Here is a 23,065-nt window from a genome sequence, read left to right on the forward strand (position 1 = left end):
CCTGTTTTTTTTCTTTTGATATCAGCTAAAATTGGCCAAATCCTAAGACCTTGAAAATAAAAGCCACAGAGGTCAAGACGAGGATTAAACGGCTAGCAAAGAGAAGAGACGCGCCTTGTGTTTCTGCCCGGCATCGATCCGGGGACCTTTCGCGTGTGAGGCGAACGTGATAACCACTACACTACAGAAACCAGCCGCTGAGCAAACAGACAGTCTCCCGTTCGGCTCATGGTGGACAGTCACATGGCACTTCGACATTCCGGAGAACCCAAACAGACTGGAGGGGCAGCCGCATTGCTTTTATTTGGAAAATAAAAGCCACACAAGTCAAGACGAGGATTAAACAGGTAGCAAAGAGAAGAGACGCTAATCCTGGCTTTAGTAAGCCTTGCGTTTCCGCCCGGCATCGATCCGGGGACCTTTCGCGTGTTAGGCAAACGTGATAACCACTACACTACAGAAACCAGCCGCTGGCCAAACAGACAGTCTGCCGTTCGGGTCATGGTGGACAGTGACATGGCACTTCGACATTACGGAGAACCCAAACAGCCTGGAGGGGCAGCCACGGCTTAACGCGGATCATAATAGGACTTCAAGCAATGACGTTCGTGCAAACGGCCTAGGTCCAGCTTCAGCCCGCTGTGGCGTTGGTGGTATAGTGGTGAGCATAGCTGCCTTCCAAGCAGTTGACCCGGGTTCGATTGCCGGCCAACGCATTCACTTTAAAACACGTTTCTCCAACAGCTGCCACGGTTTGCGAAGCGAATTGTTTTGCAAATCTACATAGCGCAAGAAAATCACCTTTCTCCCCGTCGGGGAATCGAACCCCGGTCTTCCGCGTGACAGGCGGAGATACTGTCCACTATACTAACGAGGACGACTGCGCAGGGCCAGTGGGGCTGTGGGAGAACCACCACTACGAAAGCATGGACGACACTTTGAACGAATTCCTTTAGGCTGCACTTAGTCCTGTTTTTTTTCTTTTGATATCAGCTAAAATTGGCCAAATCCTAAGACCTTGAAAATAAAAGCCACAGAGGTCAAGACGAGGATTAAACGGCTAGCAAAGAGAAGAGACGCGCCTTGTGTTTCTGCCCGGCATCGATCCGGGGACCTTTCGCGTGTGAGGCGAACGTGATAACCACTACACTACAGAAACCAGCCGCTGAGCAAACAGACAGTCTCCCGTTCGGCTCATGGTGGACAGTCACATGGCACTTCGACATTCCGGAGAACCCAAACAGACTGGAGGGGCAGCCGCATTGCTTTTATTTGGAAAATAAAAGCCACACAAGTCAAGACGAGGATTAAACAGGTAGCAAAGAGAAGAGACGCTAATCCTGGCTTTAGTAAGCCTTGCGTTTCCGCCCGGCATCGATCCGGGGACCTTTCGCGTGTTAGGCAAACGTGATAACCACTACACTACAGAAACCAGCCGCTGGCCAAACAGACAGTCTGCCGTTCGGGTCATGGTGGACAGTGACATGGCACTTCGACATTACGGAGAACCCAAACAGCCTGGAGGGGCAGCCACGGCTTAACGCGGATCATAATAGGACTTCAAGCAATGACGTTCGTGCAAACGGCCTAGGTCCAGCTTCAGCCCGCTGTGGCGTTGGTGGTATAGTGGTGAGCATAGCTGCCTTCCAAGCAGTTGACCCGGGTTCGATTGCCGGCCAACGCATTCACTTTAAAACACGTTTCTCCAACAGCTGCCACGGTTTGCGAAGCGAATTGTTTTGCAAATCTACATAGCGCAAGAAAATCACCTTTCTCCCCGTCGGGGAATCGAACCCCGGTCTTCCGCGTGACAGGCGGAGATACTGTCCACTATACTAACGAGGACGACTGCGCAGGGCCAGTGGGGCTGTGGGAGAACCACCACTACGAAAGCATGGACGACACTTTGAACGAATTCCTTTAGGCTGCACTTAGTCCTGTTTTTTTTCTTTTGATATCAGCTAAAATTGGCCAAATCCTAAGACCTTGAAAATAAAAGCCACAGAGGTCAAGACGAGGATTAAACGGCTAGCAAAGAGAAGAGACGCGCCTTGTGTTTCTGCCCGGCATCGATCCGGGGACCTTTCGCGTGTGAGGCGAACGTGATAACCACTACACTACAGAAACCAGCCGCTGAGCAAACAGACAGTCTCCCGTTCGGCTCATGGTGGACAGTCACATGGCACTTCGACATTCCGGAGAACCCAAACAGACTGGAGGGGCAGCCGCATTGCTTTTATTTGGAAAATAAAAGCCACACAAGTCAAGACGAGGATTAAACAGGTAGCAAAGAGAAGAGACGCTAATCCTGGCTTTAGTAAGCCTTGCGTTTCCGCCCGGCATCGATCCGGGGACCTTTCGCGTGTTAGGCAAACGTGATAACCACTACACTACAGAAACCAGCCGCTGGCCAAACAGACAGTCTGCCGTTCGGGTCATGGTGGACAGTGACATGGCACTTCGACATTACGGAGAACCCAAACAGCCTGGAGGGGCAGCCACGGCTTAACGCGGATCATAATAGGACTTCAAGCAATGACGTTCGTGCAAACGGCCTAGGTCCAGCTTCAGCCCGCTGTGGCGTTGGTGGTATAGTGGTGAGCATAGCTGCCTTCCAAGCAGTTGACCCGGGTTCGATTGCCGGCCAACGCATTCACTTTAAAACACGTTTCTCCAACAGCTGCCACGGTTTGCGAAGCGAATTGTTTTGCAAATCTACATAGCGCAAGAAAATCACCTTTCTCCCCGTCGGGGAATCGAACCCCGGTCTTCCGCGTGACAGGCGGAGATACTGTCCACTATACTAACGAGGACGACTGCGCAGGGCCAGTGGGGCTGTGGGAGAACCACCACTACGAAAGCATGGACGACACTTTGAACGAATTCCTTTAGGCTGCACTTAGTCCTGTTTTTTTTCTTTTGATATCAGCTAAAATTGGCCAAATCCTAAGACCTTGAAAATAAAAGCCACAGAGGTCAAGACGAGGATTAAACGGCTAGCAAAGAGAAGAGACGCGCCTTGTGTTTCTGCCCGGCATCGATCCGGGGACCTTTCGCGTGTGAGGCGAACGTGATAACCACTACACTACAGAAACCAGCCGCTGAGCAAACAGACAGTCTCCCGTTCGGCTCATGGTGGACAGTCACATGGCACTTCGACATTCCGGAGAACCCAAACAGACTGGAGGGGCAGCCGCATTGCTTTTATTTGGAAAATAAAAGCCACACAAGTCAAGACGAGGATTAAACAGGTAGCAAAGAGAAGAGACGCTAATCCTGGCTTTAGTAAGCCTTGCGTTTCCGCCCGGCATCGATCCGGGGACCTTTCGCGTGTTAGGCAAACGTGATAACCACTACACTACAGAAACCAGCCGCTGGCCAAACAGACAGTCTGCCGTTCGGGTCATGGTGGACAGTGACATGGCACTTCGACATTACGGAGAACCCAAACACCCTGGAGGGGCAGCCACGGCTTAACGCGGATCATAATAGGACTTCAAGCAATGACGTTCGTGCAAACGGCCTAGGTCCAGCTTCCGCCCGCTGTGGCGTTGGTGGTATAGTGGTGAGCATAGCTGCCTTCCAAGCAGTTGACCCGGGTTCGATTGCCGGCCAACGCATTCACTTTAAAACACGTTTCTCCAACAGCTGCCACGGTTTACGAAGCGAATTGTTTTGCAAATCTACATAGCGCAAGAAAATCACCTTTCTCCCCGTCGGGGAATCGAACCCCTGTCTTCCGCGTGACAGGCGGAGATACTGTCCACTATACTAACGAGGACGACTGCGCAGGGCAAGTGGGGCTGTGGGAGAACCACCACTACGAAAGCATGGACGACACTTTGAACGAATTCCTTTAGGCTGCACTTAGTCCTGTTTTTTTTCTTTTGATATCAGCTAAAATTGGCCAAATCCTAAGACCTTGAAAATAAAAGCCACAGAGGTCAAGACGAGGATTAAACGGCTAGCAAAGAGAAGAGACGCGCCTTGTGTTTCTGCCCGGCATCGATCCGGGGACCTTTCGCGTGTGAGGCGAACGTGATAACCACTACACTACAGAAACCAGCCGCTGAGCAAACAGACAGTCTCCCGTTCGGCTCATGGTGGACAGTCACATGGCACTTCGACATTCCGGAGAACCCAAACAGACTGGAGGGGCAGCCGCATTGCTTTTATTTGGAAAATAAAAGCCACACAAGTCAAGACGAGGATTAAACAGGTAGCAAAGAGAAGAGACGCTAATCCTGGCTTTAGTAAGCCTTGCGTTTCCGCCCGGCATCGATCCGGGGACCTTTCGCGTGTTAGGCAAACGTGATAACCACTACACTACAGAAACCAGCCGCTGGCCAAACAGACAGTCTGCCGTTCGGGTCATGGTGGACAGTGACATGGCACTTCGACATTACGGAGAACCCAAACAGCCTGGAGGGGCAGCCACGGCTTAACGCGGATCATAATAGGACTTCAAGCAATGACGTTCGTGCAAACGGCCTAGGTCCAGCTTCAGCCCGCTGTGGCGTTGGTGGTATAGTGGTGAGCATAGCTGCCTTCCAAGCAGTTGACCCGGGTTCGATTGCCGGCCAACGCATTCACTTTAAAACACGTTTCTCCAACAGCTGCCACGGTTTGCGAAGCGAATTGTTTTGCAAATCTACATAGCGCAAGAAAATCACCTTTCTCCCCGTCGGGGAATCGAACCCCGGTCTTCCGCGTGACAGGCGGAGATACTGTCCACTATACTAACGAGGACGACTGCGCAGGGCCAGTGGGGCTGTGGGAGAACCACCACTACGAAAGCATGGACGACACTTTGAACGAATTCCTTTAGGCTGCACTTAGTCCTGTTTTTTTTCTTTTGATATCAGCTAAAATTGGCCAAATCCTAAGACCTTGAAAATAAAAGCCACAGAGGTCAAGACGAGGATTAAACGGCTAGCAAAGAGAAGAGACGCGCCTTGTGTATCTGCCCGGCATCGATCCGGGGACCTTTCGCGTGTGAGGCGAACGTGATAACCACTACACTACAGAAACCAGCCGCTGAGCAAACAGACAGTCTCCCGTTCGGCTCATGGTGGACAGTCACATGGCACTTCGACATTCCGGAGAACCCAAACAGACTGGAGGGGCAGCCGCATTGCTTTTATTTGGAAAATAAAAGCCACACAAGTCAAGACGAGGATTAAACAGGTAGCAAAGAGAAGAGACGCTAATCCTGGCTTTAGTAAGCCTTGCGTTTCCGCCCGGCATCGATCCGGGGACCTTTCGCGTGTTAGGCAAACGTGATAACAACTACACTACAGAAACCAGCCGCTGGCCAAACAGACAGTCTGCCGTTCGGGTCATGGTGGACAGTGACATGGCACTTCGACATTACGGAGAACCCAAACAGCCTGGAGGGGCAGCCACGGCTTAACGCGGATCATAATAGGACTTCAAGCAATGACGTTCGTGCAAACGGCCTAGGTCCAGCTTCCGCCCGCTGTGGCGTTGGTGGTATAGTGGTGAGCATAGCTGCCTTCCAAGCAGTTGACCCGGGTTCGATTGCCGGCCAACGCATTCACTTTAAAACACGTTTCTCCAACAGCTGCCACGGTTTGCGAAGCGAATTGTTTTGCAAATCTACATAGCGCAAGAAAATCACCTTTCTCCCCGTCGGGGAATCGAACCCCGGTCTTCCGCGTGACAGGCGAAGATACTGTCCACTATACTAACGAGGACGACTGCGCAGGGCCAGTGGGGCTGTGGGAGAACCACCACTACGAAAGCATGGACGACACTTTGAACGAATTCCTTTAGGCTGCACTTAGTCCTGTTTTTTTTCTTTTGATATCAGCTAAAATTGGCCAAATCCTAAGACCTTGAAAATAAAAGCCACAGAGGTCAAGACGAGGATTAAACGGCTAGCAAAGAGAAGAGACGCGCCTTGTGTTTCTGCCCGGCATCGATCCGGGGACCTTTCGCGTGTGAGGCGAACGTGATAACCACTACACTACAGAAACCAGCCGCTGAGCAAACAGACAGTCTCCCGTTCGGCTCATGGTGGACAGTCACATGGCACTTCGACATTCCGGAGAACCCAAACAGACTGGAGGGGCAGCCGCATTGCTTTTATTTGGAAAATAAAAGCCACACAAGTCAAGACGAGGATTAAACAGGTAGCAAAGAGAAGAGACGCTAATCCTGGCTTTAGTAAGCCTTGCGTTTCCGCCCGGCATCGATCCGGGGACCTTTCGCGTGTTAGGCAAACGTGATAACCACTACACTACAGAAACCAGCCGCTGGCCAAACAGACAGTCTGCCGTTCGGGTCATGGTGGACAGTGACATGGCACTTCGACATTACGGAGAACCCAAACAGCCTGGAGGGGCAGCCACGGCTTAACGCGGATCATAATAGGACTTCAAGCAATGACGTTCGTGCAAACGGCCTAGGTCCAGCTTCCGCCCGCTGTGGCGTTGGTGGTATAGTGGTGAGCATAGCTGCCTTCCAAGCAGTTGACCCGGGTTCGATTGCCGGCCAACGCATTCACTTTAAAACACGTTTCTCCAACAGCTGCCACGGTTTGCGAAGCGAATTGTTTTGCAAATCTACATAGCGCAAGAAAATCACCTTTCTCCCCGTCGGGGAATCGAACCCCGGTCTTCCGCGTGACAGGCGGAGATACTGTCCACTATACTAACGAGGACGACTGCGCAGGGCCAGTGGGGCTGTGGGAGAACCACCACTACGAAAGCATGGACGACACTTTGAACGAATTCCTTTAGGCTGCACTTAGTCCTGTTTTTTTTCTTTTGATATCAGCTAAAATTGGCCAAATCCTAAGACCTTGAAAATAAAAGCCACAGAGGTCAAGACGAGGATTAAACGGCTAGCAAAGAGAAGAGACGCGCCTTGTGTTTCTGCCCGGCATCGATCCGGGGACCTTTCGCGTGTGAGGCGAACGTGATAACCACTACACTACAGAAACCAGCCGCTGAGCAAACAGACAGTCTCCCGTTCGGCTCATGGTGGACAGTCACATGGCACTTCGACATTCCGGAGAACCCAAACAGACTGGAGGGGCAGCCGCATTGCTTTTATTTGGAAAATAAAAGCCACACAAGTCAAGACGAGGATTAAACAGGTAGCAAAGAGAAGAGACGCTAATCCTGGCTTTAGTAAGCCTTGCGTTTCCGCCCGGCATCGATCCGGGGACCTTTCGCGTGTTAGGCAAACGTGATAACCACTACACTACAGAAACCAGCCGCTGGCCAAACAGACAGTCTGCCGTTCGGGTCATGGTGGACAGTGACATGGCACTTCGACATTACGGAGAACCCAAACAGCCTGGAGGGGCAGCCACGGCTTAACGCGGATCATAATAGGACTTCAAGCAATGACGTTCGTGCAAACGGCCTAGGTCCAGCTTCCGCCCGCTGTGGCGTTGGTGGTATAGTGGTGAGCATAGCTGCCTTCCAAGCAGTTGACCCGGGTTCGATTGCCGGCCAACGCATTCACTTTAAAACACGTTTCTCCAACAGCTGCCACGGTTTGCGAAGCGAATTGTTTTGCAAATCTACATAGCGCAAGAAAATCACCTTTCTCCCCGTCGGGGAATCGAACCCCGGTCTTCCGCGTGACAGGCGGAGATACTGTCCACTATACTAACGAGGACGACTGCGCAGGGCCAGTGGGGCTGTGGGAGAACCACCACTACGAAAGCATGGACGACACTTTGAACGAATTCCTTTAGGCTGCACTTAGTCCTGTTTTTTTTCTTTTGATATCAGCTAAAATTGGCCAAATCCTAAGACCTTGAAAATAAAAGCCACAGAGGTCAAGACGAGGATTAAACGGCTAGCAAAGAGAAGAGACGCGCCTTGTGTTTCTGCCCGGCATCGATCCGGGGACCTTTCGCGTGTGAGGCGAACGTGATAACCACTACACTACAGAAACCAGCCGCTGAGCAAACAGACAGTCTCCCGTTCGGCTCATGGTGGACAGTCACATGGCACTTCGACATTCCGGAGAACCCAAACAGACTGGAGGGGCAGCCGCATTGCTTTTATTTGGAAAATAAAAGCCACACAAGTCAAGACGAGGATTAAACAGGTAGCAAAGAGAAGAGACGCTAATCCTGGCTTTAGTAAGCCTTGCGTTTCCGCCCGGCATCGATCCGGGGACCTTTCGCGTGTTAGGCAAACGTGATAACAACTACACTACAGAAACCAGCCGCTGGCCAAACAGACAGTCTGCCGTTCGGGTCATGGTGGACAGTGACATGGCACTTCGACATTACGGAGAACCCAAACAGCCTGGAGGGGCAGCCATGGCTTAACGCGGATCATAATAGGACTTCAAGCAATGACGTTCGTGCAAACGGCCTAGGTCCAGCTTCCGCCCGCTGTGGCGTTGGTGGTATAGTGGTGAGCATAGCTGCCTTCCAAGCAGTTGACCCGGGTTCGATTGCCGGCCAACGCATTCACTTTAAAACACGTTTCTCCAACAGCTGCCACGGTTTGCGAAGCGAATTGTTTTGCAAATCTACATAGCGCAAGAAAATCACCTTTCTCCCCGTCGGGGAATCGAACCCCGGTCTTCCGCGTGACAGGCGGAGATACTGTCCACTATACTAACGAGGACGACTGCGCAGGGCCAGTGGGGCTGTGGGAGAACCACCACTACGAAAGCATGGACGACACTTTGAACGAATTCCTTTAGGCTGCACTTAGTCCTGTTTTTTTTCTTTTGATATCAGCTAAAATTGGCCAAATCCTAAGACCTTGAAAATAAAAGCCACAGAGGTCAAGACGAGGATTAAACGGCTAGCAAAGAGAAGAGACGCGCCTTGTGTTTCTGCCCGGCATCAATCCGGGGACCTTTCGCGTGTGAGGCGAACGTGATAACCACTACACTACAGAAACCAGCCGCTGAGCAAACAGACAGTCTCCCGTTCGGCTCATGGTGGACAGTCACATGGCACTTCGACATTCCGGAGAACCCAAACAGACTGGAGGGGCAGCCGCATTGCTTTTATTTGGAAAATAAAAGCCACACAAGTCAAGACGAGGATTAAACAGGTAGCAAAGAGAAGAGACGCTAATCCTGGCTTTAGTAAGCCTTGCGTTTCCGCCCGGCATCGATCCGGGGACCTTTCGCGTGTTAGGCAAACGTGATAACCACTACACTACAGAAACCAGCCGCTGGCCAAACAGACAGTCTGCCGTTCGGGTCATGGTGGACAGTGACATGGCACTTCGACATTACGGAGAACCCAAACAGCCTGGAGGGGCAGCCACGGCTTAACGCGGATCATAATAGGACTTCAAGCAATGACGTTCGTGCAAACGGCCTAGGTCCAGCTTCCGCCCGCTGTGGCGTTGGTGGTATAGTGGTGAGCATAGCTGCCTTCCAAGCAGTTGACCCGGGTTCGATTGCCGGCCAACGCATTCACTTTAAAACACGTTTCTCCAACAGCTGCCACGGTTTGCGAAGCGAATTGTTTTGCAAATCTACATAGCGCAAGAAAATCACCTTTCTCCCCGTCGGGGAATCGAACCCCGGTCTTCCGCGTGACAGGCGGAGATACTGTCCACTATACTAACGAGGACGACTGCGCAGGGCCAGTGGGGCTGTGGGAGAACCACCACTACGAAAGCATGGACGACACTTTGAACGAATTCCTTTAGGCTGCACTTAGTCCTGTTTTTTTTCTTTTGATATCAGCTAAAATTGGCCAAATCCTAAGACCTTGAAAATAAAAGCCACAGAGGTCAAGACGAGGATTAAACGGCTAGCAAAGAGAAGAGACGCGCCTTGTGTTTCTGCCCGGCATCGATCCGGGGACCTTTCGCGTGTGAGGCGAACGTGATAACCACTACACTACAGAAACCAGCCGCTGAGCAAACAGACAGTCTCCCGTTCGGCTCATGGTGGACAGTCACATGGCACTTCGACATTCCGGAGAACCCAAACAGACTGGAGGGGCAGCCGCATTGCTTTTATTTGGAAAATAAAAGCCACACAAGTCAAGACGAGGATTAAACAGGTAGCAAAGAGAAGAGACGCTAATCCTGGCTTTAGTAAGCCTTGCGTTTCCGCCCGGCATCGATCCGGGGACCTTTCGCGTGTTAGGCAAACGTGATAACCACTACACTACAGAAACCAGCCGCTGGCCAAACAGACAGTCTGCCGTTCGGGTCATGGTGGACAGTGACATGGCACTTCGACATTACGGAGAACCCAAACAGCCTGGAGGGGCAGCCACGGCTTAACGCGGATCATAATAGGACTTCAAGCAATGACGTTCGTGCAAACGGCCTAGGTCCAGCTTCAGCCCGCTGTGGCGTTGGTGGTATAGTGGTGAGCATAGCTGCCTTCCAAGCAGTTGACCCGGGTTCGATTGCCGGCCAACGCATTCACTTTAAAACACGTTTCTCCAACAGCTGCCACGGTTTGCGAAGCGAATTGTTTTGCAAATCTACATAGCGCAAGAAAATCACCTTTCTCCCCGTCGGGGAATCGAACCCCGGTCTTCCGCGTGACAGGCGGAGATACTGTCCACTATACTAACGAGGACGACTGCGCAGGGCCAGTGGGGCTGTGGGAGAACCACCACTACGAAAGCATGGACGACACTTTGAACGAATTCCTTTAGGCTGCACTTAGTCCTGTTTTTTTTCTTTTGATATCAGCTAAAATTGGCCAAATCCTAAGACCTTGAAAATAAAAGCCACAGAGGTCAAGACGAGGATTAAACGGCTAGCAAAGAGAAGAGACGCGCCTTGTGTTTCTGCCCGGCATCGATCCGGGGACCTTTCGCGTGTGAGGCGAACGTGATAACCACTACACTACAGAAACCAGCCGCTGAGCAAACAGACAGTCTCCCGTTCGGCTCATGGTGGACAGTCACATGGCACTTCGACATTCCGGAGAACCCAAACAGACTGGAGGGGCAGCCGCATTGCTTTTATTTGGAAAATAAAAGCCACACAAGTCAAGACGAGGATTAAACAGGTAGCAAAGAGAAGAGACGCTAATCCTGGCTTTAGTAAGCCTTGCGTTTCCGCCCGGCATCGATCCGGGGACCTTTCGCGTGTTAGGCAAACGTGATAACCACTACACTACAGAAACCAGCCGCTGGCCAAACAGACAGTCTGCCGTTCGGGTCATGGTGGACAGTGACATGGCACTTCGACATTACGGAGAACCCAAACAGCCTGGAGGGGCAGCCACGGCTTAACGCGGATCATAATAGGACTTCAAGCAATGACGTTCGTGCAAACGGCCTAGGTCCAGCTTCCGCCCGCTGTGGCGTTGGTGGTATAGTGGTGAGCATAGCTGCCTTCCAAGCAGTTGACCCGGGTTCGATTGCCGGCCAACGCATTCACTTTAAAACACGTTTCTCCAACAGCTGCCACGGTTTGCGAAGCGAATTGTTTTGCAAATCTACATAGCGCAAGAAAATCACCTTTCTCCCCGTCGGGGAATCGAACCCCGGTCTTCCGCGTGACAGGCGGAGATACTGTCCACTATACTAACGAGGACGACTGCGCAGGGCCAGTGGGGCTGTGGGAGAACCACCACTACGAAAGCATGGACGACACTTTGAACGAATTCCTTTAGGCTGCACTTAGTCCTGTTTTTTTTCTTTTGATATCAGCTAAAATTGGCCAAATCCTAAGACCTTGAAAATAAAAGCCACAGAGGTCAAGACGAGGATTAAACGGCTAGCAAAGAGAAGAGACGCGCCTTGTGTTTCTGCCCGGCATCAATCCGGGGACCTTTCGCGTGTGAGGCGAACGTGATAACCACTACACTACAGAAACCAGCCGCTGAGCAAACAGACAGTCTCCCGTTCGGCTCATGGTGGACAGTCACATGGCACTTCGACATTCCGGAGAACCCAAACAGACTGGAGGGGCAGCCGCATTGCTTTTATTTGGAAAATAAAAGCCACACAAGTCAAGACGAGGATTAAACAGGTAGCAAAGAGAAGAGACGCTAATCCTGGCTTTAGTAAGCCTTGCGTTTCCGCCCGGCATCGATCCGGGGACCTTTCGCGTGTTAGGCAAACGTGATAACCACTACACTACAGAAACCAGCCGCTGGCCAAACAGACAGTCTGCCGTTCGGGTCATGGTGGACAGTGACATGGCACTTCGACATTACGGAGAACCCAAACAGCCTGGAGGGGCAGCCACGGCTTAACGCGGATCATAATAGGACTTCAAGCAATGACGTTCGTGCAAACGGCCTAGGTCCAGCTTCCGCCCGCTGTGGCGTTGGTGGTATAGTGGTGAGCATAGCTGCCTTCCAAGCAGTTGACCCGGGTTCGATTGCCGGCCAACGCATTCACTTTAAAACACGTTTCTCCAACAGCTGCCACGGTTTGCGAAGCGAATTGTTTTGCAAATCTACATAGCGCAAGAAAATCACCTTTCTCCCCGTCGGGGAATCGAACCCCGGTCTTCCGCGTGACAGGCGGAGATACTGTCCACTATACTAACGAGGACGACTGCGCAGGGCCAGTGGGGCTGTGGGAGAACCACCACTACGAAAGCATGGACGACACTTTGAACGAATTCCTTTAGGCTGCACTTAGTCCTGTTTTTTTTCTTTTGATATCAGCTAAAATTGGCCAAATCCTAAGACCTTGAAAATAAAAGCCACAGAGGTCAAGACGAGGATTAAACGGCTAGCAAAGAGAAGAGACGCGCCTTGTGTTTCTGCCCGGCATCAATCCGGGGACCTTTCGCGTGTGAGGCGAACGTGATAACCACTACACTACAGAAACCAGCCGCTGAGCAAACAGACAGTCTCCCGTTCGGCTCATGGTGGACAGTCACATGGCACTTCGACATTCCGGAGAACCCAAACAGACTGGAGGGGCAGCCGCATTGCTTTTATTTGGAAAATAAAAGCCACACAAGTCAAGACGAGGATTAAACAGGTAGCAAAGAGAAGAGACGCTAATCCTGGCTTTAGTAAGCCTTGCGTTTCCGCCCGGCATCGATCCGGGGACCTTTCGCGTGTTAGGCAAACGTGATAACCACTACACTACAGAAACCAGCCGCTGGCCAAACAGACAGTCTGCCGTTCGGGTCATGGTGGACAGTGACATGGCACTTCGACATTACGGAGAACCCAAACAGCCTGGAGGGGCAGCCACGGCTTAACGCGGATCATAATAGGACTTCAAGCAATGACGTTCGTGCAAACGGCCTAGGTCCAGCTTCCGCCCGCTGTGGCGTTGGTGGTATAGTGGTGAGCATAGCTGCCTTCCAAGCAGTTGACCCGGGTTCGATTGCCGGCCAACGCATTCACTTTAAAACACGTTTCTCCAACAGCTGCCACGGTTTGCGAAGCGAATTGTTTTGCAAATCTACATAGCGCAAGAAAATCACCTTTCTCCCCGTCGGGGAATCGAACCCCGGTCTTCCGCGTGACAGGCGGAGATACTGTCCACTATACTAACGAGGACGACTGCGCAGGGCCAGTGGGGCTGTGGGAGAACCACCACTACGAAAGCATGGACGACACTTTGAACGAATTCCTTTAGGCTGCACTTAGTCCTGTTTTTTTTCTTTTGATATCAGCTAAAATTGGCCAAATCCTAAGACCTTGAAAATAAAAGCCACAGAGGTCAAGACGAGGATTAAACGGCTAGCAAAGAGAAGAGACGCGCCTTGTGTTTCTGCCCGGCATCGATCCGGGGACCTTTCGCGTGTGAGGCGAACGTGATAACCACTACACTACAGAAACCAGCCGCTGAGCAAACAGACAGTCTCCCGTTCGGCTCATGGTGGACAGTCACATGGCACTTCGACATTCCGGAGAACCCAAACAGACTGGAGGGGCAGCCGCATTGCTTTTATTTGGAAAATAAAAGCCACACAAGTCAAGACGAGGATTAAACAGGTAGCAAAGAGAAGAGACGCTAATCCTGGCTTTAGTAAGCCTTGCGTTTCCGCCCGGCATCGATCCGGGGACCTTTCGCGTGTTAGGCAAACGTGATAACCACTACACTACAGAAACCAGCCGCTGGCCAAACAGACAGTCTGCCGTTCGGGTCATGGTGGACAGTGACATGGCACTTCGACATTACGGAGAACCCAAACAGCCTGGAGGGGCAGCCACGGCTTAACGCGGATCATAATAGGACTTCAAGCAATGACGTTCGTGCAAACGGCCTAGGTCCAGCTTCAGCCCGCTGTGGCGTTGGTGGTATAGTGGTGAGCATAGCTGCCTTCCAAGCAGTTGACCCGGGTTCGATTGCCGGCCAACGCATTCACTTTAAAACACGTTTCTCCAACAGCTGCCACGGTTTGCGAAGCGAATTGTTTTGCAAATCTACATAGCGCAAGAAAATCACCTTTCTCCCCGTCGGGGAATCGAACCCCGGTCTTCCGCGTGACAGGCGGAGATACTGTCCACTATACTAACGAGGACGACTGCGCAGGGCCAGTGGGGCTGTGGGAGAACCACCACTACGAAAGCATGGACGACACTTTGAACGAATTCCTTTAGGCTGCACTTAGTCCTGTTTTTTTTCTTTTGATATCAGCTAAAATTGGCCAAATCCTAAGACCTTGAAAATAAAAGCCACAGAGGTCAAGACGAGGATTAAACGGCTAGCAAAGAGAAGAGACGCGCCTTGTGTTTCTGCCCGGCATCGATCCGGGGACCTTTCGCGTGTGAGGCGAACGTGATAACCACTACACTACAGAAACCAGCCGCTGAGCAAACAGACAGTCTCCCGTTCGGCTCATGGTGGACAGTCACATGGCACTTCGACATTCCGGAGAACCCAAACAGACTGGAGGGGCAGCCGCATTGCTTTTATTTGGAAAATAAAAGCCACACAAGTCAAGACGAGGATTAAACAGGTAGCAAAGAGAAGAGACGCTAATCCTGGCTTTAGTAAGCCTTGCGTTTCCGCCCGGCATCGATCCGGGGACCTTTCGCGTGTTAGGCAAACGTGATAACCACTACACTACAGAAACCAGCCGCTGGCCAAACAGACAGTCTGCCGTTCGGGTCATGGTGGACAGTGACATGGCACTTCGACATTACGGAGAACCCAAACAGCCTGGAGGGGCAGCCACGGCTTAACGCGGATCATAATAGGACTTCAAGCAATGACGTTCGTGCAAACGGCCTAGGTCCAGCTTCCGCCCGCTGTGGCGTTGGTGGTATAGTGGTGAGCATAGCTGCCTTCCAAGCAGTTGACCCGGGTTCGATTGCCGGCCAACGCATTCACTTTAAAACACGTTTCTCCAACAGCTGCCACGGTTTGCGAAGCGAATTGTTTTGCAAATCTACATAGCGCAAGAAAATCACCTTTCTCCCCGTCGGGGAATCGAACCCCGGTCTTCCGCGTGACAGGCGGAGATACTGACCACCATACTAACGAGGACGACTGCGCAGGGCCAGTGGGGCTGTGGGAGAACCACCACTACGAAAGCATGGACGACACTTTGAACGAATTCCTTTAGGCTGCACTTAGTCCTGTTTTTTTTCTTTTGATATCAGCTAAAATTGGCCAAATCCTAAGACCTTGAAAATAAAAGCCACAGAGGTCAAGACGAGGATTAAACGGCTAGCAAAGAGAAGAGACGCGCCTTGTGTTTCTGCCCGGCATCGATCCGGGGACCTTTCGCGTGTGAGGCGAACGTGATAACCACTACACTACAGAAACCAGCCGCTGAGCAAACAGACAGTCTCCCGTTCGGCTCATGGTGGACAGTCACATGGCACTTCGACATTCCGGAGAACCCAAACAGACTGGAGGGGCAGCCGCATTGCTTTTATTTGGAAAATAAAAGCCACACAAGTCAAGACGAGGATTAAACAGGTAGCAAAGAGAAGAGACGCTAATCCTGGCTTTAGTAAGCCTTGCGTTTCCGCCCGGCATCGATCCGGGGACCTTTCGCGTGTTAGGCAAACGTGATAACCACTACACTACAGAAACCAGCCGCTGGCCAAACAGACAGTCTGCCGTTCGGGTCATGGTGGACAGTGACATGGCACTTCGACATTATGGAGAACCCAAACAGCCTGGAGGGGCAGCCACGGCTTAACGCGGATCATAATAGGACTTCAAGCAATGACGTTCGTGCAAACGGCCTAGGTCCAGCTTCCGCCCGCTGTGGCGTTGGTGGTATAGTGGTGAGCATAGCTGCCTTCCAAGCAGTTGACCCGGGTTCGATTGCCGGCCAACGCATTCACTTTAAAACACGTTTCTCCAACAGCTGCCACGGTTTGCGAAGCGAATTGTTTTGCAAATCTACATAGCGCAAGAAAATCACCTTTCTCCCCGTCGGGGAATCGAACCCCGGTATTCCGCGTGACAGGCGGAGATACTGTCCACTATACTAACGAGGACGACTGCGCAGGGCCAGTGGGGCTGTGGGAGAACCACCACTACGAAAGCATGGACGACACTTTGAACGAATTCCTTTAGGCTGCACTTAGTCCTGTTTTTTTTCTTTTGATATCAGCTAAAATTGGCCAAATCCTAAGACCTTGAAAATAAAAGCCACAGAGGTCAAGACGAGGATTAAACGGCTAGCAAAGAGAAGAGACGCGCCTTGTGTTTCTGCCCGGCATCGATCCGGGGACCTTTCGCGTGTGAGGCGAACGTGATAACCACTACACTACAGAAACCAGCCGCTGAGCAAACAGACAGTCTCCCGTTCGGCTCATGGTGGACAGTCACATGGCACTTCGACATTCCGGAGAACCCAAACAGACTGGAGGGGCAGCCGCATTGCTTTTATTTGGAAAATAAAAGCCACACAAGTCAAGACGAGGATTAAACAGGTAGCAAAGAGAAGAGACGCTAATCCTGGCTTTAGTAAGCCTTGCGTTTCCGCCCGGCATCGATCCGGGGACCTTTCGCGTGTTAGGCAAACGTGATAACAACTACACTACAGAAACCAGCCGCTGGCCAAACAGACAGTCTGCCGTTCGGGTCATGGTGGACAGTGACATGGCACTTCGACATTACGGAGAACCCAAACAGTCTGGAGGGGCAGCCACGGCTTAACGCGGATCATAATAGGACTTCAAGCAATGACGTTCGTGCAAACGGCCTAGGTCCAGCTTCCGCCCGCTGTGGCGTTGGTGGTATAGTGGTGAGCATAGCTGCCTTCCAAGCAGTTGACCCGGGTTCGATTGCCGGCCAACGCATTCACTTTAAAACACGTTTCTCCAACAGCTGCCACGGTTTGCGAAGCGAATTGTTTTGCAAATCTACATAGCGCAAGAAAATCACCTTTCTCCCCGTCGGGGAATCAAACCCCGGTCTTCCGCGTGACAGGCGGAGATACTGTCCACTATACTAACGAGGACGACTGCGCAGGGCCAGTGGGGCTGTGGGAGAACCACCACTACGAAAGCATGGACGACACTTTGAACGAATTCCTTTAGGCTGCACTTAGTCCTGTTTTTTTTCTTTTGATATCAGCTAAAATTGGCCAAATCCTAAGACCTTGAAAATAAAAGCCACAGAGGTCAAGACGAGGATTAAACGGCTAGCAAAGAGAAGAGACGCGCCTTGTGTTTCTGCCCGGCATCGATCCGGGGACCTTTCGCGTGTGAGGCGAACGTGATAACCACTACACTACAGAAACCAGCCGCTGAGCAAACAGACAGTCTCCCGTTCGGCTCATGGTGGACAGTCACATGGCACTTCGACATTCCGGAGAACCCAAACAGACTGGAGGGGCAGCCGCATTGCTTTTATTTGGAAAATAAAAGCCACACAAGTCAAGACGAGGATTAAACAGGTAGCAAAGAGAAGAGACGCTAATCCTGGCTTTAGTAAGCCTTGCGTTTCCGCCCGGCATCGATCCGGGGACCTTTCGCGTGTTAGGCAAACGTGATAACCACTACACTACAGAAACCAGCCGCTGGCCAAACAGACAGTCTGCCGTTCGGGTCATGGTGGACAGTGACATGGCACTTCGATATTACGGAGAACCCAAACAGCCTGGAGGGGCAGCCACGGCTTAACGCGGATCATAATAGGACTTCAAGCAATGACGTTCGTGCAAACGGCCTAGGTCCAGCTTCAGCCCGCTGTGGCGTTGGTGGTATAGTGGTGAGCATAGCTGCCTTCCAAGCAGTTGACCCGGGTTCGATTGCCGGCCAACGCATTCACTTTAAAACACGTTTCTCCAACAGCTGCCACGGTTTGCGAAGCGAATTGTTTTGCAAATCTACATAGCGCAAGAAAATCACCTTTCTCCCCGTCGGGGAATCGAACCCCGGTCTTCCGCGTGACAGGCGGAGATACTGTCCACTATACTAACGAGGACGACTGCGCAGGGCCAGTGGGGCTGTGGGAGAACCACCACTACGAAAGCATGGACGACACTTTGAACGAATTCCTTTAGGCTGCACTTAGTCCTGTTTTTTTTCTTTTGATATCAGCTAAAATTGGCCAAATCCTAAGACCTTGAAAATAAAAGCCACAGAGGTCAAGACGAGGATTAAACGGCTAGCAAAGAGAAGAGACGCGCCTTGTGTTTCTGCCCGGCATCGATCCGGGGACCTTTCGCGTGTGAGGCGAACGTGATAACCACTACACTACAGAAACCAGCCGCTGAGCAAACAGACAGTCTCCCGTTCGGCTCATGGTGGACAGTCACATGGCACTTCGACATTCCGGAGAACCCAAACAGACTGGAGGGGCAGCCGCATTGCTTTTATTTGGAAAATAAAAGCCACACAAGTCAAGACGAGGATTAAACAGGTAGCAAAGAGAAGAGACGCTAATCCTGGCTTTAGTAAGCCTTGCGTTTCCGCCCGGCATCGATCCGGGGACCTTTCGCGTGTTAGGCAAACGTGATAACCACTACACTACAGAAACCAGCCGCTGGCCAAACAGACAGTCTGCCGTTCGGGTCATGGTGGACAGTGACATGGCACTTCGACATTACGGAGAACCCAAACAGCCTGGAGGGGCAGCCACGGCTTAACGCGGATCATAATAGGACTTCAAGCAATGACGTTCGTGCAAACGGCCTAGGTCCAGCTTCCGCCCGCTGTGGCGTTGGTGGTATAGTGGTGAGCATAGCTGCCTTCCAAGCAGTTGACCCGGGTTCGATTACCGGCCAACGCATTCACTTTAAAACACGTTTCTCCAACAGCTGCCACGGTTTGCGAAGCGAATTGTTTTGCAAATCTACATAGCGCAAGAAAATCACCTTTCTCCCCGTCGGGGAATCGAACCCCGGTCTTCCGCGTGACAGGCGGAGATACTGTCCACTATACTAACGAGGACGACTGCGCAGGGCCAGTGGGGCTGTGGGAGAACCACCACTACGAAAGCATGGACGACACTTTGAACGAATTCCTTTAGGCTGCACTTAGTCCTGTTTTTTTTCTTTTGATATCAGCTAAAATTGGCCAAATCCTAAGACCTTGAAAATAAAAGCCACAGAGGTCAAGACGAGGATTAAACGGCTAGCAAAGAGAAGAGACGCGCCTTGTGTTTCTGCCCGGCATCGATCCGGGGACCTTTCGCGTGTGAGGCGAACGTGATAACCACTACACTACAGAAACCAGCCGCTGGCCAAACAGACAGTCTGCCGTTCGGGTCATGGTGGACAGTGACATGGCACTTCGATATTACGGAGAACCCAAACAGCCTGGAGGGGCAGCCACGGCTTAACGCGGATCATAATAGGACTTCAAGCAATGACGTTCGTGCAAACGGCCTAGGTCCAGCTTCAGCCCGCTGTGGCGTTGGTGGTATAGTGGTGAGCATAGCTGCCTTCCAAGCAGTTGACCCGGGTTCGATTGCCGGCCAACGCATTCACTTTAAAACACGTTTCTCCAACAGCTGCCACGGTTTGCGAAGCGAATTGTTTTGCAAATCTACATAGCGCAAGAAAATCACCTTTCTACCCGTCGGGGAATCGAACCCCGGTCATCCACGTGACAGGCGGAGATACTGTCCACTACACTAACGAGGACGACTGCGCAGGGCCAGTGGGGCTGTGGGAGAACCACCACTACGAAAGCATGGACGACACTTTGAACGAATTCCTTTAGGCTGCACTTAGTCCTGTTTTTTTTCTTTTGATATCAGCTAAAATTGGCCAAATCCTAAGACCTTGAAAATAAAAGCCACAGAGGTCAAGACGAGGATTAAACGGCTAGAAAAGAGAAGAGACGCACCTTGTGTTTCTGCCCGGCATCGATCCGGGGAGCTTTCGCGTGTGAGGCGAACGTGATAACCACTACACTACAGAAACCAGCCGCTGAGCAAACAGACAGTCTCCCGTTCGGCTCATGGTGGACAGTCACATGGCACTTCGACATTCCGGAGAACCCAAACAGACTGGAGGGGCAGCCGCATTGCTTTTATTTGGAAAATAAAAGCCACACAAGTCAAGACGAGGATTAAACAGGTAGCAAAGAGAAGAGACGCTAATCCTGGCTTTAGTAAGCCTTGCGTTTCCGCCCGGCATCGATCCAGGGACCTTTCGTGTGTTAGGCAAACGTGATAACCACTACACTACAGAAACCAGCCGCTGGCCAAACAAACAGTCTGCCATTCGGGTCATGGTGGACAGTGACATGGCACTTCGACATTACGGAGAACGCAAACAGCCTGGAGGGGCAGCCACGGCTTAACGCGGATCATAATAGGACTTCAAGCAATGACGTTCGTGCAAACGGCCTAGGTCCAGCTTCCGCCCGCTGTGGTGTTGGTTGTATAGTGGTGAGCATAGCTGCCTTCCAAGCAGTTGACCCGGGTTCGATTCCCGGCCAACGCATTCACTTTAAAACACGTTTCTCCAACAGCTGCCACGGTTTGCGAAGCGAATTGTTTTGCAAATCTACATAGCGCAAGAAAATCACCTTTCTCCCCGTCGGGGAATCGAACCCCGGTCTTCCGCGTGACAGGCGGAGATACTGTCCACTATACTAACGAGGACGACTGCGCAGGGCCAGTGGGGCTGTGGGAGAACCACCACTACGAAAGCATGGACGACACTTTGAACGAATTCCTTTAGGCTGCACTTAGTCCTGTTTTTTTTCTTTTGATATCAGCTAAAATTGGCCAAATCCTAAGACCTTGAAAATAAAAGCCACAGAGGTCAAGACGAGGATTAAACGGCTAGCAAAGAGAAGAGACGCGCCTTGTGTTTCTGCCCGGCATCGATCCGGGGACCTTTCGCGTGTGAGGCGAACGTGATAACCACTACACTACAGAAACCAGCCGCTGAGCAAACAGACAGTCTCCCGTTCGGCTCATGGTGGACAGTCGCATGGCACTTCGACATTCCGGAGAACCCAAACAGACTGGAGGGGCAGCCGCATTGCTTTTATTTGGAAAATAAAAGCCACACAAGTCAAGACGAGGATTAAACAGGTAGCAAAGAGAAGAGACGCTAATCCTGGCTTTAGTAAGCCTTGCGTTTCCGCCCGGCATCGATCCGGGGACCTTTCGCGTGTTAGGCAAACGTGATAACCACTACACTACAGAAACCAGCCGCTGGCCAAACAGACAGTCTGCCGTTCGGGTCATGGTGGACAGTGACATGGCACTTCGATATTACGGAGAACCCAAACAGCCTGGAGGGGCAGCCACGGCTTAACGCGGATCATAATAGGACTTCAAGCAATGACGTTCGTGCAAACGGCCTAGGTCCAGCTTCAGCCTGCTGTGGCGTTGGTGGTATAGTGGTGAGCATAGCTGCCTTCCAAGCAGTTGACCCGGGTTCGATTGCCGGCCAACGCATTCACTTTAAAACACGTTTCTCCAACAGCTGCCACGGTTTGCGAAGCGAATTGTTTTGCAAATCTACATAGCGCAAGAAAATCACCTTTCTACCCGTCGGGGAATCGAACCCCGGTCATCCACGTGACAGGCGGAGATACTGTCCACTACACTAACGAGGACGACTGCGCAGGGCCAGTGGGGCTGTGGGAGAACCACCACTACGAAAGCATGGACGACACTTTGAACGAATTCCTTTAGGCTGCACTTAGTCCTGTTTTTTTTCTTTTGATATCAGCTAAAATTGGCCAAATCCTAAGACCTTGAAAATAAAAGCCACAGAGGTCAAGACGAGGATTAAACGGCTAGAAAAGAGAAGAGACGCGCCTTGTGTTTCTGCCCGGCATCGATCCGGGGACCTTTCGCGTGTGAGGCGAACGTGATAACCACTACACTACAGAAACCAGCCGCTGAGCAAACAGACAGTCTCCCGTTCGGCTCATGGTGGACAGTCACATGGCACTTCGACATTCCGGAGAACCCAAACAGACTGGAGGGGCAGCCGCATTGCTTTTATTTGGAAAATAAAAGCCACACAAGTCAAGACGAGGATTAAACAGGTAGCAAAGAGAAGAGACGCTAATCCTGGCTTTAGTAAGCCTTGCGTTTCCGCCCGGCATCGATCCAGGGACCTTTCGTGTGTTAGGCAAACGTGATAACCACTACACTACAGAAACCAGCCGCTGGCCAAACAAACAGTCTGCCATTCGGGTCATGGTGGACAGTGACATGGCACTTCGACATTACGGAGAACGCAAACAGCCTGGAGGGGCAGCCACGGCTTAACGCGGATCATAATAGGACTTCAAGCAATGACGTTCGTGCAAACGGCCTAGGTCCAGCTTCCGCCCGCTGTGGTGTTGGTTGTATAGTGGTGAGCATAGCTGCCTTCCAAGCAGTTGACCCGGGTTCGATTCCCGGCCAACGCATTCACTTTAAAACACGTTTCTCCAACAGCTGCCACGGTTTGCGAAGCGAATTGTTTTGCAAATCTACATAGCGCAAGAAAATCACCTTTCTCCCCGTCGGGGAATCGAACCCCGGTCTTCCGCGTGACAGGCGGAGATACTGTCCACTATACTAACGAGGACGACTGCGCAGGGCCAGTGGGGCTGTGGGAGAACCACCACTACGAAAGCATGGACGACACTTTGAACGAATTCCTTTAGGCTGCATTTAGTCCTGTTTTTTTTCTTTTGATATCAGCTAAAATTGGCCAAATCCTAAGACCTTGAAAATAAAAGCCACAGAGGTCAAGACGAGGATTAAACGGCTAGCAAAGAGAAG

At 51.6% G+C, this 23,065-nt stretch overlaps 36 non-coding genes across 36 annotated transcripts; all 36 read right to left on the reverse strand.

Moving 5' to 3' along the window:
• Nucleotides 1-118: 118 nt before the first annotated feature.
• trnav-cac (transfer RNA valine (anticodon CAC)) lies at nt 119-191 on the reverse strand. Its single transcript has one exon. It is a non-coding gene; the product is annotated as a tRNA-Val (tRNA).
• A 614-nt stretch (nt 192-805) lies between these two features.
• trnad-guc (transfer RNA aspartic acid (anticodon GUC)) lies at nt 806-877 on the reverse strand. The gene has a single exon. It is a non-coding gene; the product is annotated as a tRNA-Asp (tRNA).
• Nucleotides 878-1,086: 209 nt separating this feature from the next.
• On the reverse strand, nt 1,087-1,159 carry trnav-cac (transfer RNA valine (anticodon CAC)). Its single transcript has one exon. It is a non-coding gene; the product is annotated as a tRNA-Val (tRNA).
• Nucleotides 1,160-1,773: 614 nt separating this feature from the next.
• trnad-guc (transfer RNA aspartic acid (anticodon GUC)) lies at nt 1,774-1,845 on the reverse strand. Its single transcript has one exon. It is a non-coding gene; the product is annotated as a tRNA-Asp (tRNA).
• Nucleotides 1,846-2,054: 209 nt separating this feature from the next.
• On the reverse strand, nt 2,055-2,127 carry trnav-cac (transfer RNA valine (anticodon CAC)). The gene has a single exon. It is a non-coding gene; the product is annotated as a tRNA-Val (tRNA).
• A 614-nt stretch (nt 2,128-2,741) lies between these two features.
• On the reverse strand, nt 2,742-2,813 carry trnad-guc (transfer RNA aspartic acid (anticodon GUC)). Its single transcript has one exon. It is a non-coding gene; the product is annotated as a tRNA-Asp (tRNA).
• A 209-nt stretch (nt 2,814-3,022) lies between these two features.
• On the reverse strand, nt 3,023-3,095 carry trnav-cac (transfer RNA valine (anticodon CAC)). Its single transcript has one exon. It is a non-coding gene; the product is annotated as a tRNA-Val (tRNA).
• Nucleotides 3,096-3,990: 895 nt separating this feature from the next.
• Nucleotides 3,991-4,063, reverse strand: trnav-cac (transfer RNA valine (anticodon CAC)). The gene has a single exon. It is a non-coding gene; the product is annotated as a tRNA-Val (tRNA).
• Nucleotides 4,064-4,677: 614 nt separating this feature from the next.
• On the reverse strand, nt 4,678-4,749 carry trnad-guc (transfer RNA aspartic acid (anticodon GUC)). The gene has a single exon. It is a non-coding gene; the product is annotated as a tRNA-Asp (tRNA).
• Nucleotides 4,750-5,926: 1,177 nt separating this feature from the next.
• On the reverse strand, nt 5,927-5,999 carry trnav-cac (transfer RNA valine (anticodon CAC)). The gene has a single exon. It is a non-coding gene; the product is annotated as a tRNA-Val (tRNA).
• A 614-nt stretch (nt 6,000-6,613) lies between these two features.
• Nucleotides 6,614-6,685, reverse strand: trnad-guc (transfer RNA aspartic acid (anticodon GUC)). The gene has a single exon. It is a non-coding gene; the product is annotated as a tRNA-Asp (tRNA).
• A 209-nt stretch (nt 6,686-6,894) lies between these two features.
• On the reverse strand, nt 6,895-6,967 carry trnav-cac (transfer RNA valine (anticodon CAC)). Its single transcript has one exon. It is a non-coding gene; the product is annotated as a tRNA-Val (tRNA).
• Nucleotides 6,968-7,581: 614 nt separating this feature from the next.
• On the reverse strand, nt 7,582-7,653 carry trnad-guc (transfer RNA aspartic acid (anticodon GUC)). Its single transcript has one exon. It is a non-coding gene; the product is annotated as a tRNA-Asp (tRNA).
• Nucleotides 7,654-7,862: 209 nt separating this feature from the next.
• trnav-cac (transfer RNA valine (anticodon CAC)) lies at nt 7,863-7,935 on the reverse strand. Its single transcript has one exon. It is a non-coding gene; the product is annotated as a tRNA-Val (tRNA).
• A 614-nt stretch (nt 7,936-8,549) lies between these two features.
• On the reverse strand, nt 8,550-8,621 carry trnad-guc (transfer RNA aspartic acid (anticodon GUC)). Its single transcript has one exon. It is a non-coding gene; the product is annotated as a tRNA-Asp (tRNA).
• Nucleotides 8,622-9,517: 896 nt separating this feature from the next.
• On the reverse strand, nt 9,518-9,589 carry trnad-guc (transfer RNA aspartic acid (anticodon GUC)). The gene has a single exon. It is a non-coding gene; the product is annotated as a tRNA-Asp (tRNA).
• Nucleotides 9,590-9,798: 209 nt separating this feature from the next.
• On the reverse strand, nt 9,799-9,871 carry trnav-cac (transfer RNA valine (anticodon CAC)). The gene has a single exon. It is a non-coding gene; the product is annotated as a tRNA-Val (tRNA).
• Nucleotides 9,872-10,485: 614 nt separating this feature from the next.
• Nucleotides 10,486-10,557, reverse strand: trnad-guc (transfer RNA aspartic acid (anticodon GUC)). The gene has a single exon. It is a non-coding gene; the product is annotated as a tRNA-Asp (tRNA).
• Nucleotides 10,558-10,766: 209 nt separating this feature from the next.
• On the reverse strand, nt 10,767-10,839 carry trnav-cac (transfer RNA valine (anticodon CAC)). Its single transcript has one exon. It is a non-coding gene; the product is annotated as a tRNA-Val (tRNA).
• Nucleotides 10,840-11,453: 614 nt separating this feature from the next.
• On the reverse strand, nt 11,454-11,525 carry trnad-guc (transfer RNA aspartic acid (anticodon GUC)). The gene has a single exon. It is a non-coding gene; the product is annotated as a tRNA-Asp (tRNA).
• Nucleotides 11,526-12,421: 896 nt separating this feature from the next.
• trnad-guc (transfer RNA aspartic acid (anticodon GUC)) lies at nt 12,422-12,493 on the reverse strand. Its single transcript has one exon. It is a non-coding gene; the product is annotated as a tRNA-Asp (tRNA).
• Nucleotides 12,494-13,389: 896 nt separating this feature from the next.
• Nucleotides 13,390-13,461, reverse strand: trnad-guc (transfer RNA aspartic acid (anticodon GUC)). The gene has a single exon. It is a non-coding gene; the product is annotated as a tRNA-Asp (tRNA).
• A 209-nt stretch (nt 13,462-13,670) lies between these two features.
• trnav-cac (transfer RNA valine (anticodon CAC)) lies at nt 13,671-13,743 on the reverse strand. The gene has a single exon. It is a non-coding gene; the product is annotated as a tRNA-Val (tRNA).
• Nucleotides 13,744-14,357: 614 nt separating this feature from the next.
• On the reverse strand, nt 14,358-14,429 carry trnad-guc (transfer RNA aspartic acid (anticodon GUC)). The gene has a single exon. It is a non-coding gene; the product is annotated as a tRNA-Asp (tRNA).
• Nucleotides 14,430-14,638: 209 nt separating this feature from the next.
• Nucleotides 14,639-14,711, reverse strand: trnav-cac (transfer RNA valine (anticodon CAC)). The gene has a single exon. It is a non-coding gene; the product is annotated as a tRNA-Val (tRNA).
• Nucleotides 14,712-15,606: 895 nt separating this feature from the next.
• Nucleotides 15,607-15,679, reverse strand: trnav-cac (transfer RNA valine (anticodon CAC)). The gene has a single exon. It is a non-coding gene; the product is annotated as a tRNA-Val (tRNA).
• An 895-nt stretch (nt 15,680-16,574) lies between these two features.
• Nucleotides 16,575-16,647, reverse strand: trnav-cac (transfer RNA valine (anticodon CAC)). The gene has a single exon. It is a non-coding gene; the product is annotated as a tRNA-Val (tRNA).
• An 895-nt stretch (nt 16,648-17,542) lies between these two features.
• Nucleotides 17,543-17,615, reverse strand: trnav-cac (transfer RNA valine (anticodon CAC)). Its single transcript has one exon. It is a non-coding gene; the product is annotated as a tRNA-Val (tRNA).
• Nucleotides 17,616-18,229: 614 nt separating this feature from the next.
• trnad-guc (transfer RNA aspartic acid (anticodon GUC)) lies at nt 18,230-18,301 on the reverse strand. Its single transcript has one exon. It is a non-coding gene; the product is annotated as a tRNA-Asp (tRNA).
• A 209-nt stretch (nt 18,302-18,510) lies between these two features.
• Nucleotides 18,511-18,583, reverse strand: trnav-cac (transfer RNA valine (anticodon CAC)). The gene has a single exon. It is a non-coding gene; the product is annotated as a tRNA-Val (tRNA).
• Nucleotides 18,584-19,197: 614 nt separating this feature from the next.
• On the reverse strand, nt 19,198-19,269 carry trnad-guc (transfer RNA aspartic acid (anticodon GUC)). The gene has a single exon. It is a non-coding gene; the product is annotated as a tRNA-Asp (tRNA).
• A 209-nt stretch (nt 19,270-19,478) lies between these two features.
• On the reverse strand, nt 19,479-19,551 carry trnav-cac (transfer RNA valine (anticodon CAC)). Its single transcript has one exon. It is a non-coding gene; the product is annotated as a tRNA-Val (tRNA).
• Nucleotides 19,552-20,860: 1,309 nt separating this feature from the next.
• Nucleotides 20,861-20,932, reverse strand: trnad-guc (transfer RNA aspartic acid (anticodon GUC)). The gene has a single exon. It is a non-coding gene; the product is annotated as a tRNA-Asp (tRNA).
• Nucleotides 20,933-21,141: 209 nt separating this feature from the next.
• Nucleotides 21,142-21,214, reverse strand: trnav-cac (transfer RNA valine (anticodon CAC)). Its single transcript has one exon. It is a non-coding gene; the product is annotated as a tRNA-Val (tRNA).
• Nucleotides 21,215-22,109: 895 nt separating this feature from the next.
• Nucleotides 22,110-22,182, reverse strand: trnav-cac (transfer RNA valine (anticodon CAC)). Its single transcript has one exon. It is a non-coding gene; the product is annotated as a tRNA-Val (tRNA).
• A 614-nt stretch (nt 22,183-22,796) lies between these two features.
• Nucleotides 22,797-22,868, reverse strand: trnad-guc (transfer RNA aspartic acid (anticodon GUC)). The gene has a single exon. It is a non-coding gene; the product is annotated as a tRNA-Asp (tRNA).
• Nucleotides 22,869-23,065: the final 197 nt, after the last annotated feature.

The sequence above is a fragment of the Hoplias malabaricus genome, chromosome 15 (assembly GCF_029633855.1).
Source record: "Hoplias malabaricus isolate fHopMal1 chromosome 15, fHopMal1.hap1, whole genome shotgun sequence".
NCBI classification, from domain to species: Eukaryota; Metazoa; Chordata; class Actinopteri; order Characiformes; family Erythrinidae; genus Hoplias; species Hoplias malabaricus.